Consider the following 18,930-nt stretch of genomic DNA (forward strand, 5'->3'; position numbering starts at 1 on the left):
GGGATGTGGCCAGCATCTGCCTGTGGCCTGGGAGTGCCCATTGTCCCCTAAGAGCTCTGGTTATACCCTGGGCAGCTACTGGCCAGGCTGGAGCAGGTGGCAGGCAGCGACCTTGAGCCCTTCCTGGAGGCTGTCAGGGGATGGTTTGGAGGGGAATACAGCTTCCCTGGCAGGGCCTGGGCTGTCCCTGGGGAGCGGAGTGCCCTGGGTGGCGATTGTTATAATCCTCGTGGTCATTTTCATGCAAATAAGCACTGAGAGCGTTAGGTTCTGCCCCCAACCAGGGTGGAGGGCTAGGGAGGTGGCACCCCGGAGAGGACGGTGGCTTTTCTGCAGCCCCGCTGCTTGGTTCCACGTTGCCTTTACACCCAGCAGGTGCCGGCCCGGGCGGTGGGCGCAGGGGCCTGGGTGTCCGACCAGGTCAGCTCAGCTCAGCTCAGCTCAGCTCGGCGGCCGCACCGCCTCCTGGCAGAGGTGTGGACTCGGGTGGGAGGCGCTACCCAGGGAGGGGGCTGCGGTGTCAGTCCCGGCCCGGGCCTGTAGACGCCGCCTCGGGGGTCTCTGGGGCTGGGGAGGATCCTGCGAGGGGCCAGGGAGGCTCCAAGGCAGCGGCAAGGGTCTGGCGGCATCCAGCAGCCTGGGGCGGGACCCGCGCTCCGGGCAGGGCAGGTGGAGGCCGAGAGGGGCCGGCCCGGCGGTTCGCGCGCGCCCTCTGCCGTCCGCGGACCGCGGCTCAGGCTCTGCCGCCTGAAGCTCGTCTTGCCGCAGGGAGGATGTCCAAGGTCGTTTCTTAAAGCATCCTTGTTGTGCAGAAGAAACAGTGGGGTTCACTTTTCTCGCTAATGTGCATATAATTGTTGCAACTAATTATGTGTGGCAAACCTCCATGCCACTATTTTCCCAACCTTTTTTAAGTCAAGGCATAGCTAACTCAATAAAATGCCTATTCCAGCTGTTCAAGTAGGCTTTCTCTCCAGTTATTTCTTTAAAAACCTTATTATTTTTATAGTGGTAAAATACAATAGCATGTAGTAACATGCGATGTACCATATAACTATTTTAAGGTGAATTTGGCGCATTAAGTACATTCTCTTGGTGTGTAACCATCACCACTACCCATCTCTGGAGTTTTTACTCCAGCAAAACTGGAATTCTACTCTGTCCTCATTAGACACCAACTTCCCAACCCCCTCCCCAGCCCTTGGCACCCATTATTCAAGTAGATTTTTTTTTTTTGATGGAATCTCCTTCTTGTCACCCAGGCTGGAGGGCAGTGGTGCAATCTCAGCTCACTGCAACCTCCATCTCCCGGGTTCAAGTGATTCTCCTGCCTCAACCTCCCAAGTAGCTGGGATTACAGCCGGCCACTACCATGCCCGGCTAATTTTTGTATTTTTAGTAGAGATGGGGTTTTGCCACGTTGGCCAGGATGGTCTCGAATTCCTGACTTCAAGTGATTCTCCCGCCTCGGTCTCCCAAAGTGCTGGGATTACAGGCGTGAGCCACCGCACCCAGCCAGCAGATGGGTTTTGACAACCGTATACATAGTTTTATTACCATCATTGTGAGACCTTGAAACTTTATTACCCCGGGAAGTTCCCTGGTGCCCGGTCCTCACCCTCTGACCTGTCACTGTGAGTTACTGCTGTCTGTTCGTACACTTCATAGAAATGGAAACAATGGAAACAAACAGTGAGAGGACTTTTGCCCCTGGCATCTTTCACTCAAGGAAATACTTTTTTTTTTTTTCAGACAGAGTATCTTTGTCCCCCAGACTGGAGTGCAGTGGCGCGATCTCAGCTCACTGCAACCTCCATCTCCCAGGTTCAAGCGATTCTCCAGCCTCAGCCTCCCAAGTAGCTGGGACTACAGGCACCCACCACCACACCCATCTAATTTTTGTATTTTTTAGTGGAGATGGGGTTTCACCACGTTGGCCAGGCTCATCTCGAACTCCTGACCTTAGGTGATCTGCCCACCTCGGCCTCCCAAAGTGCTGGGATTACAGGCGTGAGCCACCTTGCCTGGCCTGAAGGAATTGCTTTTGAGATTCCTCCATATTGCTGCTTTCCCGGAACCTGATGATAATGTCTGTGTGGTTCTGTATTTCATGGGTGTATGTCAAGAGTTGAACCAATTCTTTATTTTTTACATATTAGATTATTTTTTCATATCTGGGCTATAAAAAACTGCAGCAGGCCGGGCACGGTGGCTCATGCCTGTAATCCCAGCATTTTGGGAGGCTGAGGCGGGGTGGATCATGAGGTCTGGAGATCGTGACCATCCTGGCTAACATGATGGAAACCCCGTCTCTACTAAAAATCCAAAAATGTAGCCAGACGTGGTGGCGGCGCCTATAGTCCCAGTTACTCGGGAGGCTGAAGCAGGAGAATCGCTTGAACCTGGGAGGCAGAGGTTGCAGTGAGCCAAGATCGCGCCACTGCACTCCAGCCTGGGCGACAGAACGAGGCTCCATCTCAAAAAACAAAACAAAACAAAACAAAACAAAAAGCAAACAAAAAAAACCGCAGCAGATAGCATCCTATTATATATGCTTTAAAAAAAGATATGGGGTCTCACTATTTTATCCAGGCTGGACTGAACTCTTCCTGGGCCCAAATGGTCCTCCTGCTTCAAGCTCCCTGTAGCTGGGATTATAGACACGTGCCACCACACCCAACTCTTACATGTTTATAACACACTTCTCAGATTATCTTTTTTTCTTTCCTCCTTCTCTTTCTCCTCCATTTCCTTCATTCCTTCCTTCCATCCTTCTGTCCTTCCTGTCTTCCTTCTCTTTCTTGACAGGCTCTCACTGTGTCACCCAGGCCCAGTGCACTGGTGGAAATACAGCTCACTGCAGTCTCAACCTCCTGAGCTCAAGGGATCCTCCCATCGCAGCATCCTGAGTAGCTGGCACTATAGGCATGTGCCAGCATGTTCAGCTAATTAAAAAAATTTTTTTTGGCCACATGTGATGGTGCCTGCCCATAATCCTAGCTACTCGGGAGGCTGAGACACCAGAATTGCTTGAACCTGGGATGCGGAGCTTGCAGTGAGCCAAGATCATGCAACTGCACTGTAGCCTGGGCGACAGAATGAAACTCCATCTCAGAAAAAAAGGATAAGTTTTTTTTTTTGTTTTGTTTTTTGTTTTTTTTTTTGTAGAGATGAAGTCTCACTATGTTACCGAGGCTGGTGTCAAATTCCTGGGCTCAAGCAATCCTCCTGTCTCAGCCTTCCGCCTTCCAGAATGCTGGGATTACAGGATTATTTTCTTTCCTAGTTTTTGTTGTTGTTGTATTTAGATGGCATCTCGCTCTGTTGTCCAGGCTGGAGATCTCAGCTCACTGCAAACCCCACCTCCCAGGTTCAAGCAATTCTCCTGCCTCAGCCTCCCGAGTAGCTGGGATTACAGGCGCCTGCCACCACGCCTAGCTAATTTTTGTAGTTTGTTTCACCATGTTGGCCAGGCTGGTCTTGAACTCCTGACTTCAGGTGATCTGCCTGCCTCGGTCTCCCAAAGTGTTGGGATGACAGGCGTGAGCCACAGTGCCCTCTGCCCCCACCTTCCATGTCCCCAGATATTGCAAAGTTGCCCTGAGTGGGGAATTCTAATACACACCTCACCAGCAGAGGGCCGGGCACGGTGTCACACCTGTAATCCCAGCACTTTGGGAGGTTGAGGTGGGTGGATCACCAGAGGTCAGGAGTTCAAGACCAACCTGGCCAACATGGTGAAACCCCATCTCTACTAAAAGATACAAAATTTAGCCGGGTGTGGTGGTGGTCGCCTGTGATCTCAGCTACTTAGGAGACTGAGGCAGGAGAATCACTTGAACCCAGGAGGCAGAGGTTGTGGTGAGCTGTGATTGTGCCATTGCACTCCAGCTTGGGCGACAAGAGCACAACTCTGTCTCAAAATAAAATACAATAAAACCCATGCCAACACTTGGGATTTTATGCATTTTGATTATAGCTGCATTACTTGATGGACTGACTAGGAGGGCACTGGAGTGTCTTCTCATGCAGACTCCGTATTTAGTTTGAAGATGCCCTTCTGTATTGCTTTATAATCTTTCCCAGGGAGGCCTTATGGTCTTCCCATTGCTTAGGTTACTCCTGAGCTTATGATTTTGGTTGCGTTGTGAAAGGCCTCTTATAAAAGCCACGATTTCTGACGTGTTGTTGTCTGTCGTGGGCTGGCTGTGGATCACCCTCTCTGACTTCTCTTACTCCTTCAAGCAGGCCTGTAGGTTCACTTGGATTTCCTGGGTAGACCGCCGTATCATCTCTGAATCATCACTTTTGTTTCTTTCCAGACCTTACATTGCTTGTTTCTTTTCCTTGTCGTATTGCACGGTCTGGGATCACCATGCTAATGCTAAGTGGACAGGGTGATGGTGGGAGTCAGTCTCCATGCCCCAGAAAGTAGCCAGATGCAAGGCTTAGTGCACACGTTTTCTGAAAGGGTGAATCCTAGGGATGCAAGAGTGAGGGAGGAACCCAGCGAGCCAGGGAGGAGGTGAAGCTGAGGCGAGGCTGCTTCTTACTCAGCTGCTGCGGCTTTTCTGGAAGTTGCAGCTCGGCTGACCACGTCTGCACACCCTCTCCCACAAGACCTTACAGCGACGCTGCACCTCAGAACAATCCACAGGGAGGAGGAAGGGAGAACAGCTTCTCTGCAAGCTCCTTCCTGCCTTCTGCTGTCATAGGTCAGAGTTGCTCTCCCAGAGAATTAATTTCCCTGCACCTTCGGGTGGTGGTACTGGCCCCTCTTGGCAGCCGCTGGGCAGGCCAGAGCGTCGAGGGTTTGGGTAAGCTGCAGCATTGTGCAGAAGCTTCTGGAGCTCCTGTTGCTGCAGGAATGTGATGTTCAAATAGCAGGCTGGCGGTCCCTGGGCAGCAAGGCAAGGCACTAAGGCTGGAGCACGTAGGACCAAGCAAATGAGACACGCAAGTGGGGTCTGTACAGTGGATCTCTGTTCTGCTCCTGACTTCAGAGGGAATATTCTAGAGTTTCCCAGCATGAAGAAGTTGCTCGCCAGGCCTGGCCCCAAAGCTGTCACCTGGGTGGCTGGCTGGAGCATGCATGCAAACAGCCATAGAAGTCGCAGTCCCCGTCCCCGCCACCGCACCCCACATCGGGGAGTCATACCCCAGCCTCGTGCTTCTCCCAAGGGCCATTAGATCAGGACACAGGGGTGTGGGCAGCGCAGTGGGGGTGCCGGTGCATGGGGGGTGCCCAGGAGGAGTCGGTTCTAAGGCAGCCACCCGCTCCACAAGGGTCTGGCACCACTGAGGAGCTTTTGGTCTCAAAGGACACTGAGTAGCCATTGGCTACTTCCCATAGCCACATGGGAGCTGGATTCCCCGGGTGCTTGCCCCACCCATCTCATCTTTGGGGGCCCCTGTTGAGTAGCACCTCCACAGTGGAGTGCGGCCGGGTCGCTTGGAGAGCATCTGTCTTCCCTGTGGTTGGTTTTGTCTGGCGTTGTAGAGACTTTGGTTTTGGGGGGCTCTAGCTTCATCCAGGGTGTCTTTAGACCCCGGATCATTGTGGCCTCTGGCTCGGGGCCTCTGGGCACTAAGAAGGGAGGCAGTGGAGTCCTCTTCTCTGAAGAGGTGGGTCCTGATAGCACTCAGCCTTTCTTTGGGTGGGGGCTCACTCTCCAGCTCTCAGAGTGCCCCAACATGGCCAGAGGGGAAGAACCACAGCCGCAGGCTTGGGACAGCTCTCCCCGGCAGACAGCAGTCCCTGGGTTCCATCAGCCCTGGGAGTGGCTCACGGCCAGGCCATACTGTGGCTGTCGGAGTAGAAATCCACACAGCAAGGGTGCAGAGCAGGGTGGAGCATGGAGGGCCTGTGGGAGTCACCTGGCTGTGGCCCCTGACTCTGGGAGCATGACCAGTTGTCCCTGCCCCCGTGCCCAGACCGTCGCCACCCTCTGTGTTGACTCGGGTGTCTGGGTCCCTTCTCTCCCCTCTCTCCAGGTCTCCATCCATGGGGTCCCCCAGGGCCTCTGCTTCTTCTTTTTTTTTTTTTTTTTTTTTGAGACAAGTCTTGCTCTGTCGCCCAGGCTGGAGTGCAGTGGCCCGATCTCGGCTCACTGCAAGCTCCGCCTCCCGGGTTCACGCCATTCTCCTGCCTCAGCCTCCAGAGTATCTGGGACTACAGGCGCCGCCACCGCGCCCGGCTAATTTTTTGTATTTTTAGTAGAGATGGGGTTTCACCGTGTTAGCCAGGATGGTCTCGATCTCCTGACCTCGTGATCCGCCTGCCTCGGCCTCCCAAAGTGCTGGGATTACAGGTGTGAGTCACTGCGCCCGTTTTTTTTTTTCTAATTAATTTATTTTTAAATTTAAGACAGAGTCTCTCTCATTGCCCAGGCTGGAGTGCAGTGGTGCGATCTTGGCTCACTGCAACCTCTGCCTCTTGGATTCAAGCGATTCTCCTGCCTCAACCTCCCAAAGTGCTGGGATTACAGGCATGAGCCACAGCGCCCGGCCGGTGGGGGCATTCTTTACGGGCTGTCAGGGAGCTCTGCAGCACGTGATGTTAGCTCAGCTGTATTTCTGTTTCCGTTTTGTACTGAGTCGTTGGTTTTTGAAGTGCTTTTCCTCCATTTACTGAGATGGGCATGCATTTTCCCTCCTTTGTTCTGTGAGTCGGTAACTTGCATGGATTGGATTTTGAATGTGCCATCAATCTTTCATCCCTGGTCATGATATATTTGCTGAATTTTCTTAGATTATTACATTTGCTCATGAAATGTTTGGAAAATATATTTTCTTTCTTTCTTTCTTTCTTTTTTTTTTTTTTTTTGAGGTGGAGTCTCATTCTGTTGCCCAGGTTGGAGTGCAGGGGCGTGATCTCAACTCACTGCAACCTCCGCCTCCTGGGTTCAAGTGATTCTCCTGTCTCAGCCTCCCAAGTAGCTGGGACTACAGGCACCTGCCACCACACCCGGGTAATTTTATATTTTTAGTAGAGACAGGGTTTCACCATGTTGACCAGGCTGGCCTTGAACTTCTGACCTCAGTTGATCCACCCGCCTCGGCCTCCCAAAGTGCTGGGATTACAGGCGTGAGCCACCGCACCAGGGCTTTTACTTTTATTTTTTGTAGAGATGCAGTCCTGCCTCAAGCAATCCTCCTGCCTTGGCTTCCCAAAGAGCTGAAATTATAGGCATGAGCCACTGGACCTGTACTCAAAAATTTCTGCTATCATTTCTTGTTCAACTTAGGAGTTATTTAGAAGTCTATGACTTAATTTTCTCACATTTGGAGATTTTAAAAACATTTCTTTCTCTTATTGCTTACTAATAATAATTTGATTCCGCTATGTCAAGGCCCTTACTCTGTAAGATTTTAATATATGTGAGTTAGGTCAAGCTGGTTAATCATGATGTTCAGATCTTCCATACCTTGACTGACTTGTTTTATCTCCTTGTTATATCAGTGAGAGAGAGAGATTCATTAAAATTCCCAGTTATTGCTATACATTCCCAATTATGGTCCCAGTTGTATTTGTGAATTTATCTATTTCTTCTTGTAGTTTCGTCAGTGTTTGCTTTATATGTTTTAAAGCTCTGTTATTTGGCACATGGAAGTTCAGGATTGTTTTCCGTTTGGTTGCAGGAACTCTCCTGTCATCATGAAATGTTATCTCTAATAATAGTTTTGTTTCAAAGTCCACATTGTCTGATCTTACTATCATTATACCAGGTTTCTGAAAACATTAATGTTTGTCTCATATATCTTTTTTTAAAAATTCTTTTGCTTTCTGTCTTCCTGGATCTTGATATTTAGGGTTTGTTTTTTCTAAACAGCATGCATTTTATTTAACTTGTCTCTGTTTTCTTCTTTTTTTTTTTTTTTTTCCTTTTTTATTTTTTTTGAGACAGAGTCTCACTCCGTCACCCAGGCTGGAGTGCAATGGCACGATCTCGACTCACTGCAACCTCCGCCTCCCAGATTCAAGCAATTCTTGTGCCTCAGCCTCCAGAGTAGCTGGAATTATGGACACGTGCCACCACACCTAGCTAATTTTTTGTATTTTTAGTAGAGATGAGGTTTTAGCCTGTTGGCCAGGATGATCTCGAACTCCTGACCTCAAGGGATCAGCCTGCCTTGGCCTCCCAAAGTGCTGGGATTACAGGCATGAGCCACCATGCCTGGCCTTATTTCTGTCTTCTGTTAGCTTCCGGGTTATGTATTCATTATCCTTTAATGGCTACCTTAGAGACGGTTTTATTTATTTATTTATTTATTTATTTGAGATGGGGTCTCACTCTGTTATCCAAGCTGGAGTGCAGTGGCACAATCACAGCTCACTGCAGACTCGACCTCCCAGGCTCAGGTGATCCTCCCCCCTTAGCCTCCTGAGTAGCTAGGACTATAGGCACCTGCCAACGCACCCTACTCATTTCTGTATTTTTGGTAGAGACGGGGTTTCGCCATGTTGCCCAGGCTGGTTTTGAACTCCTGGTCTCGAGCAATCCATCTGTCTTGGCCTCCCAAAGTGCTGGGACTACAGGCGTGAGCTTCTGTACCCATCCAGAGATTATGCCTTATATCTTCACTTACGATAACATGTTATCAGTTAACAATCTCGTGTCTTTGTAAACAAGGAAAGAACCTTACAACTATTTAATTCTGTGTATCCCTTTCCTGACTTCCGTGCTGTTGTCATACATTTTACTTCCACAAAGTTAAAAAATTTTACGGGACATTAAATATTTTATTTATTTATTTATTTATTTATTTATTTATTTATTTGGAGACAGAGTCTTGCTCTGTTGCCCAGGCTGGAGTGCAGTGGTGCGATCTCGGCTGACTGCAACCTCTGCCTCCCAGGTTCAAGCAATTCTCCTGTCTCAGCCTCCTGAGTACCTGGGATTACAGGTGCCCGCCACCATGCCCAGCTACTTTTTTTTTTTTTTTTTTTTTTGAGATGGAGTCTTACTCTTGTTGCCCAGACTGGAGTGCAGTGGCACGATCTCGGCTCACTGCAACCTCCACCTCCCGGGTTCAAGCGATTCTCCTGCCTCACCCTCCTGAGTAGCTGGGACTGCAGGCGCCTGCCACCACACTCGGCTAATATTTTGTATTTTTAGTTGAGATGGGGTTTTACCATGTTGGCCAGGCTGGTCTCGATCTCCTGGCCTCGTGATCTGCCTGCCTCGGCCTCCCAAAGTGCTGGGATTATAGGCGTGAGCCACTGCGCTCAGCCCTTGGCTACTTTTTATATTTTTAATACAAACAGGGTTTCACCATGTTGGCCAGTCTGGTCTCGGACTCCTGACCTCAGGTTTTCCGCCCTCCTTGGCCTCCCAAAGTGCTGGGATTACAAGTGTGAGCCACCATGCCTGGCCCAAACATAGTTATTTTAAAGCCCTTGTTTCCTAACTCCAATATGTGGCTTATATGTATTCTGCCTCGACTGTTAGCTTTTTGCATGGTTATTGATCACCGTTTCCTGCTGTGTCCTGTATCTCGTGCTCTCTGACTGTCAGAGGTGTGCCTCAAAGGACTGTTGGGGTCTATATCTAAGGACTGTGGGGGGATCTATATCTAGGGACCATGGGGGTCTATATCTAAGGACCGTGGGGGTCTATATCTCAGGACCGTGGGGGTCTGTATCTCAGGACCATGGGGGTCTATATCTAGAGACCGTGGGGGTCTGTGTCTCAGGACTGTGGGGGTCTGTATCTAAGGACCATGGGGGTCTATATCTCAGGACCGTGGGGGTCTATATCTGGGACCGTGGGGGTCTGTATCTAAGGACCGTGGGGGTCTATATCTAAGGACTGTGGGGGTCTATCTAAGGACCGTCGGGGTCTATATCTAAGGACCATGGGGGTCTATATCTTGTGCTTCCTGACTGTCAGAGGTATGCCTCAGCGGACCATGGGGGTCTATATCTCAGGACCGTGGGGGTGTGTATCTGAAAACTGTGGGGGTCTATATCTCAGGACCGTGGGGGTCTGTATCTCAGGACCGTGGGGGTCTGTATCTCAGGGCCTTGGGGGTCTTTATCTAGGGACCATGGGGGTCTATATCTCAGGACTGTGGAGGTCTATATCTGGGGACTGTGGGGGTCTATATCTAAGGACTGGGGGAGTCTGTATCTAAGGACCATGGGGCTCTAGCTGCTCTCTTCCAACAGCGAGTGGGTGGCCCCCCTCTCTAGTGCAGACAGGGAGAGAAGCTGAACATTTCGTCTACCCACCTGGTTAGGAATTGGGCCACTGCAGTCACTCGTCCCTCTGTGTGACTCTCCTGGAGTTTTGGTTAAGAGTCTGGCCAGTCTGTGTCTTCTCATCCCTGAGCGGCTGTCAGAGAACCACTTCTTCCCCTGAGCTATTGCAGGCTTAGCTCTTTAGTGGTCTGCTCAGGCAGCTTCAAAATCTGGAAAATGTCTTAAGGGCCAGATTAACCTGTGCCTGAGGCAAGACCCCTTCCTCTAGAAAAGCTTTGTGTTCTAAGCTCCACAAGGCTACACAAGACTTCGGTGCACCTGCGGAGGCCTCAGACCTCACTTCCTAGCCTCCCCAGAAATGTGCAAATGTCCCAGTTTTCTACCCCAGCCCCTGTGATTGCCAAGAGCCCTGCTGGGTATTTCTCCCAGTAGAATTCCTCTTCCCCAGTCGGATCGAGGCTCAGCTCATACTCAGCACTGGTTAATTCCCTAAAGGGAGAAAAGCTGACATTCAGTTCATCTTGGAAGGGCTCTCTCTGAATGTTTTCATCTGGTTCTTGTTGCTTCTACAGTTCTCCAATGTCTTTTTTATAGATACATTTTTCCAGTATTTAAAAATTGTGGGCCGGACGCTGTGGCTTATGCCTATAATCCCAGCAGTTTGGGAGGGTGAGGCAGGCAGATCACTTGAGATCAGGAGTTTGAGACCAGCCTGGCCAACGTGGTGAAACCCCGTCTCTCCTGAAAATACAAGCAAAAAACAAAACAAAACAAAACAAAATTAGCTGGGTGTGGTGGCTCATGCCTGTAATCCCAGCGACTCAGTAGGCTGAGGCAGGAGAATAGCTTGAACCCAGGAGGCAGAGGTTGCAATGAGCGGAGATCGTGCCACTGCACTCCAGCCTGGGCAACAGAGTCAGTGAGACTCCATGTCAGAAAAACAAAACACAACAAAAAACTGTGGTAAGATACATACGGTAGGATTTCCTGAAGTTATTTATTTATTTATTTAATTTTACCATCTGAGTTCTGTAATTAATGTGGCCTTCTCTGGTTGCTTCCATATACATCCCCTCTGGAATGTCATATTTACATTCTTCTGGCTTCTTTTTTCTTTCTTTCTTTTTTTTTTTTTTTTTGAGACGGAATCTCGCTCTGTAGCCCAGCCTGGAGTGCAGTGGCATGATCTCAGCTCACTGCAGCCTCCGCCTCCCGGGTTCACACCATTCTCCTGCCTCAGCCTCCTGAGTAGCTGGGACCACAGGCGCCCACCACCATACCTGGCTAATTTTTTGTGTTTTCAATAGAGACGAGGTTTCACCGTGTGAGCCAGAATGGTCTTGATCTTCTGACCTCGTGATCCACCCGCCTCAGCCTCCCAAAGTGCTGGAATTACAGGCATGAGCCACCGCACCCGGCTGCCAGTATCTTTAATTCAGACTGCCAGCTTCCAGAACCCTGAGAAATAAATACACTTCTGTTGTACATGCCAGTCCATGGTGTTCTGTTACATCAGCCCAAAGAGAATAAGATCACATGGTAACAGGCCATGATGACCCCCCAGTGATTGCTTTTGCCTGATCAAGGCAAGGCACCCCCGCCCTGAGCCAGATGCTGGGAGGGTGTGGTAGAGGCTGCATGGCGAGGGACTGAGCCAGGTGGCTGCTGGTGCTCCTGCCTCTGACCACCACCATGTGTCCAGGATCCCTGCTGGCCAGGGCACCCACTTGCAGCTCCAGTCTGGTTCAGGGCAGGTGTGTATGGCTCCCAGGGGACCCAGTGCAGCCACAGATGCCCCCCACCTTTCTCGAGAGGGAAATAAACAGATAAATATACCAAGACAGCTACGGGGTGCTGGGTTGAGCAGTTTATTGGATGTTTAAAGGACAGAAATCTGAACTCCTAGTGACTGCAGAGTGAGCAAGCACCCTGAGTTGTCCTGCACGGATGTCCGTGCTGGATGCGGTGCCAGCAGGCAGGGCTTGAGGACAGGCATTTGCTGCAGGTGTCGGGTGGGGGGAGGGAGGGGCTGGTCTCCAGATGCCTGGAAGAGAGGCCTTGAAAGTCATTCTTCTTGGATGCAGAGGCCCATGGCATTTCTTGGTAGAAGGTCAAAGAGAAGTGTTCATGCTTGGCAAGGCAGGAGGGTGGGAGATAGGGCAGCAGGTGGGGAAGGAGAGTCTGGCTCACTGGGTGCCAGGAAAAGGAGGTAAAGGCTGGGCAGGAACCCCTGGCTCCTGACCAGGAATGGCCATGGTAAGAGTCCTGCAAAACCGAAATCAGATCTTGCACTGGCAGCACACGGGGACACAGCAGCTGGACTGGGAGCAGCAGGGCTTGCAGCAGCTGGACTGGCAGCAGGATGACCCACAGCCTGAGGAGCAGCAGGGCTTGCAGCAGCTGGACTGGGAGCAGCAGGGCTTACAGCAACTGGACTGGCAGCAGGATGACCCACAGCCTGAGGAGCAGCAGGGCTTACAGCAACTGGACTGGGAGCAGCAGGGCTTACAGCAACTGGACTGGCAGCAGGATGACCCACAGCCTGAGGAGCAGCAGGGCTTACAGCAACTGGACTGGGAGCAGGATGACCCACAGCCTGAGGAGCAGCAGGGCTTACAGCAGCTGGACTGGGAGCAGGATGGCCCACAGCCTCCCTTAGAACCCCCACAAGAGCCACAGCTGGAGCAGGAATAGGCTGGGACACAGCAACACACAGGCTTGCAGCAGCAGACAGGCACACAACAGCTGGAGCCACAGCCCCCACAGCCGGAGCCACAGCCCCCACAGCCAGAGCCACAGCCCCCACAGCTGGAGCCACAGCCCCCACAGCCGGAGCCGCAGCCTCCAGAGCAGCCACAGCAGCCCATGGTTCTGGTGGATTGAGGGTGGAGCAGGCAGAGGAGCAGGTGAGAGGGAGGTGCAGGTGTGGAGCTCCCTGAGCCTGGGCTCTTTATATCCCTGCCCAGGGTCACGTGTGAGGCTGGGCACATGGTCACTTCCTGGTTCCTGTTTGTACCATTTTTAGGGCCCCTTTTTCTTGTTTCCCCTAGAAATCTGCCTCTTGGTGTATGGGCTGCTCAGCGGGCCTCAGCTCTCTTGCTGAATCTGTGTCCAGACTTAAGGGAGGCCCCCAAGGGTCTAGCCTCTCCCTGTCACATCAGATTTACAAAAGCATCTATTTTAGGCCGGGCGTGGTGGCTCACATCTGTAATCTCTGCACTTTGGGAGGCCTAGGCAGGTGGATCACTTGAGGTCAGGGGTTGGAGACCAACCTGGCCAAAATGGTGAAATCTCATGTCTACTAAAAACACACAAATTAACGGGGTGTGGTGGCTCACATCTGTAATCCCAGCACTTTGGGAGGCCGAGGCAGGCAGATCACTTGAGGTCAGGAGTTTGAGACCAGCCTGCCCGGCCGGGCGCGATAGCTCAAGCCTGTAATCCCAGCACTTTGGGAGGCCGAGACGGGTGGATCACGAGGTCAGAAGATCGAGACCATCCTGGCTAACACGGTGAAACCCCGTCTCTACTAAAAAATAAAAAAAATAAAAAAAACTAGCCGGGCGAGGTGGCGGGCGCCTGTAGTCCCAGCTACTCAGGAGGCTGAGGCAGGAGAATGGCGTGAACCCGGGAGGCGGAGCTTGCAGTGAGCTGAGATCCAGCCACTGCACTCCAACCTGGGTGACAGAGCGAGACTCTGTCTCAAAAAAAAAAAAAAAAAAAAAAGAGACCAGCCTGCCCAACATGGCAAAACCCCACCTCTACTAAAAATACAAAAATTAACCAGGCGTGGTGGTGCATGCTTGTAACTCCAGCTACTTGGGAGGCTGAGGCAGGATTATCGCTTGAACCTGGGAGGCAGTGGTTGCAGTGAGCTGAGATCGCACCATTGCACTCCAGCCTGGGCGACATACCAAGACAGTATCTCACAAAAAAAAAAAAAAAAAAAAAAGTTTTCCATGCTGAAGATTTTATGTAATGGGTATCATGCTGTATTTCTCTTTCTGTAAATTGCTTTTGAAAAAATTAGGTGCTAGGCTGAAGAGATTTTCTCTAGGGGATACATATGGTTCTAGTTCATTTTCTCCCATCTCCAAATTTACATTTACTTACCTATTTACTTGTTGATGGACATTTTGTTTCCTTTTTGTTGCTATTTCAAACAAACTGCAACTTTCTTGCCCAAAGCGCCTCCTGCGGGTGTGGGTGCCCGAAAGTTAGAAGGTTCTTGTGACCAAGCTGTCCTCCCAAGGGGTCCTCCCAGCCAGGTGCTATCCAACCAGCATTGCCAGAGAGCTCCTGTTTCCCGGCACCCCCACCCAAACTTGCAACTATCAACTTACACCCTTAATGTGGGTGTGTCACTGTGGTTAATCCTCCCTCTTCCTGGTTACTAGCGATGCCGTCCCTCTTTCCATATGGTCACCCGGCGTTAGAGTCTCGTTATTTCATGTCCTTGGCCCACTTTACAAAATTGAGGTAGTTGTTATTATCATTATTATTAAATTTTGAGATGGAGAGTTTTGCTCTGTCTTCCAGGCTGTAGTGCTGTGGTGTGATTTTGGCTCACTGCAACCTCCGCCTTTCAGGCTTAAGCAATTCTTCTGCCTCAGCCTCCCAAGTAGCTAGTATTACGGACATGTGCTACCACGCCCAGCTAATTTTTGTATTTTTAGTAGAGACGAGGTTTCACCATGTTGGCCAGGCTGGTCTCAAACTCCTGACCTCAGGTGATCCACCTGGCTCGGCCTCCCAAAGTGCTGGGATTACAGGCGAGAGCCACCGCGCCTGGCCGAGATCATTATTATTATTATTATTATTATTATTATTATTATTATTATTTTATTATTATTTTTTTTTGAGACGGAGTCTCGCTCTGTCGCCCAGGCTGGAGTGCAGTGGCGCGATCTCGGCTCACTGCAAGCTCCGCCTCCCGGGTTCACGCCATTCTCCTGCCTCAGCCTCCCGAGTAGCTGGGACTACAGGCGCCCACAACCGCGCCCGGCTAATTTTTTGTATTTTTAGTAGAGACGGGGTTTCACCGTGGTCTCGATCTCCTGACCTTGTGATCCGCCCGCCTCGGCCTCCCGAAGTGCTGGGATTACAGGCGTGAGCCACCGCGCCCGGCCGATCATTATTATTTTTATTGGTGTCCGAAGTTCTTTGAATTTTCTGGATTTTTTTTTTTTTTTTTTTTTTTTTTTTTTTTGATGGAGTCTTGCTCTGTTGCCAGGCTGGAGTGCAGTGGCGTGATCTCAGCTCACTGCAACCTCCACCTCCCTGGTTTGAGTGATTCTCCTGCTTCAGTCTCCCAAGTAACTGGGATTACAGGCACATGCCACCATGCCCAGCTAATTTTTGTATTTTTAGTAGAGACAGGGTTTCACCGTGTTGGCCAGGCTGGTCTTGAACTCCTGACCTCAGGTGATCTGCCCACCTCGGCCTCCCAAGGTACTGGGATTACAGGTGAGAGCCACAGCACCTGGCCTTCTGTTTCTTCTTAACATAGATGTCATTTATTTTAAGTTTTTCAAATGTATTGGGATGTACTTTTCAAAGTCACCTCTGTTTTTGGAGATGGGATCTTGCTATGTTGTCCAGGCTGGGGTGCAGTGGCCATTCACAGGCAGCGTCATAGGTCACTGCAGTCTTGAACTCACTTCTAGCCTCAAGCGGTCCTCGACCTCTGAAGTAGCTGGGACTACTACAAATTAACACATTTGACTACTACAAATCCCTACCATGTGCCACCACGCCCGGCTTAGTAGCCTGTTTGTTATTTTTAATAACTGCTAAATTTGTCATTATTTGCTTTCTTTTCTTTCTTTCTTTTTTTTTTGACAGAGTCTAGCTCTGTCACCCAGGCTGGAGTATAGTGATGTGATCTCGGCTCACTGCAACCTCTGCCTCCCGGGTTCAAGCGATTCTCCTGCCTCAGCCTCCCGAGTAGCTGGGATTATAGACACCTGCCACTTTGCCTAGCTAATTTTTGTATTTTTAGTGGAGAAAGGGTTTTGCCATGTTGGTCAGGCTGGTCTCGAACTCCTGACCTCAGGTGATCCACCTACCTTGGCCTCCCAAAGTGTTGGGATTACAGGCGTGAGCCACTGTGCCCAGCCTATTTGCCATTTTTCATCCCTGCTTCATGTTATACATGCTTGTTCTCCTGCCCAACCCTTTTTTTTTCTCATCAGTTTTGCTAAATATTGTTGATTTTTTTTGTCTTTTAAAAGACCAGATTTTGGTATTGTTGATTCTCTTTGTTGTATGTGTTAAACATTTTTATTTAGTTCTGCTCATATCTTTATTTTCTCCATTGTTCTTTTTGTACTTTCTCAACATTGTGAGTGTCGGGGTGCGTGACTGTCTGCTGGACGTGGGGTCAGGCCAGGAGGCGTGGGATAGGGAGTCGCTGCCATCCGGGATTCCTGTCTCTCCCTCCTTCCTTCCCTCCCTCCCTTTTCTGCAGTCATTTTCATCCAGCTGCTTTCAGCCTTTCTTCATGCTTTCAGGTGAGGGCTGTGTCTTGTGACTACTGTGGGGCTGCTTTAAAAGCTCCCATATTTTGGAGTCTCTGTCCTTTACCTGATGCGCTAAGCCCCTGGGGTTTGCTGTGATTTCTGACATATGTGGGCTGCTCCCTGCCACCCTGTGCATTTCACCATCCTGTGGTAGAGATTCCTTCCCCTCTTAGATGGAGTTTTTTAATTTTTAAATTTTTTTATTTTTTTTTGAGACGGAGTCTCACTCTGTCTCCCAGGCTAGAGTGCAGTGGTGCGATTTCGGCTCACTGCAAACTCCGCCTCCTGGGTTTACGCCATTCTCCTGCCTCAGCCTCCCGAGTAGCTGGGACTACAGGCGCCCGCCACCGTGCCCAGCTCGTTTTTTTGTATTTTTAGTAGAGACGGGGTTTCACCGTGGTCTCGATCTCCTGACCTTGTGATCTGCCCGCCTCGGCCTCCCAAAGTGCTGGGATTACAGGCGTGAGCCACCGCGCCCGGCCAGATGGAGTTATTAAGCTTTTGTTTTTGTTTTTGTTTTGCTTTGCTTTGACTGACTTAGAAGTTATATACTCTATTCCCATTTTAAGCAGCAACCTTATACATTTCATGTGTATTTTTAAACAAAACATTGTCTACACGTGATGGCCCTCTCTTCCTCCTCTGCTGAGAGTCATGCAGGGAGCTGGTACAGCTCCTTCCCCTGCCCAGCTCCTGCTACCTCAGCTGTGGGCGTTTCTCCAGCATCTTAGCTCCTCCCACGTTACTCATTATTGTTTATTTACAATCAGTGTTTGCATAAACTCACCACGCAGCCACCATCAACTCTAGGCGTGGTTCTTGCTTACACCATTCTTCTTCCTTCCGGGCTCAGCTTCCTTCTTCCTGAAAACATCCTCCGGAAGTTCCGTCTCCAACATTCATCAGTGGACAGCCTGCGATCTCACATGGAGGTAGCTTGTTTCCTGCTGCTGGGCTCAAGCCGTCCTCTCTCCTCAGCCTCCCCAGTAGCTGGGACCACAAAAGCACCATGCTCAGCTAATTTTAATTTCTGTGTAGAGATGGGGTCTCTCTAAGTTGCCCAGGCTGGTCTTGAGTTCCTGGGCTCAAGCAACCCTCCCGCCTTGGCCTCCCAAAGTGCTGGGATTACAGGCATGAGCCACTACTCCTGGCCTGCCCTCACTTTTGAATAATGCTTTGGTTGGGCACAAAATTCCTCAGTGCTTGAAAGACGTCACCGGTGACTGTTTCGTCTGTTGCTGCCATCAGTTTCTCTACCCCTCCGCTGGAGTCCCAGTCCCCAGCCTTCTGAGTCTGCTGTGGAAGCTGGAGCTGCCTGGCCTTCCGTGTCTGCTGTGGAAGCTGGAGTCCCTGGTCTTCTGTGTCCGCTGTGGAAGCTGGAGTCCCTGGCCTTCCGTGTCTACTGTGCAAACTGGAGTATCTGGTCTTCCATGTCTGCTGTGGAAGCTGGCTTGCACATTTGATTCTTCCACCTGCTTCACGCCACGTCCTTCTTGGACCAAGGGTTCCAGTTTCCACCTTGGGAGACTCTCCCAGTCTCACCTCTCCTGAGTCTCTCTCAGCTCTAGTTGGACAAATGTCAAATCTACTACATGTCCCCATGTGTCTTTTGTTTATTTAGTTTTTATTTTTTGAGATGGAGCCTCGTTCTGTTGCCCAGGCTGGAGTGCAGTGGTAAGATCTCAGCTCACTGCAACCTCTGCCTCCCAGGGTCAAGCAATTCTTCTACCTCAGCCTCCCGAGTAGCTGGGATTACAGGCGCCCACCACCACGCCTGGCTAAGTTTTTTGCATTTTTAGTAGAGAAAGGGTTTCACCGTGCTGGAGGGTGGTTTCAAACTCCTGACCTCATGATCTGCCCGCCTCTGCTGCCCAAAGTGCTGGGATTACAGGCGTGAGCCTCTGCTCCCGGCCCCCATATATCTTTTTTTTTTTTTAAACAGTTTTATTGAGATAAAATACACATATCATATAGTTTGTCCATTTAAAAGTCCACAATCTGGCCAGGCACAGTGGCTCACACCTGTAATCCCTGCACTTTGGGAGGCTGAGGTGGGCGGATCACCTGAGGCCAGGAGTTTGAGACCAGCCTGGCCAATATGGTGAAACCCCGTCTCTACTAAAAATACAAAAATTAGCCGGGCGTGGTGGCACGCGCCTGTAATCCCAGCTACTTGGGAGGCTGAGGCAGGAGAATGGCTTGAAC

The sequence above is a fragment of the Macaca nemestrina genome, chromosome 12 (genome assembly GCF_043159975.1).
Source record: "Macaca nemestrina isolate mMacNem1 chromosome 12, mMacNem.hap1, whole genome shotgun sequence".
Classification (NCBI taxonomy): domain Eukaryota; kingdom Metazoa; phylum Chordata; class Mammalia; order Primates; family Cercopithecidae; genus Macaca; species Macaca nemestrina.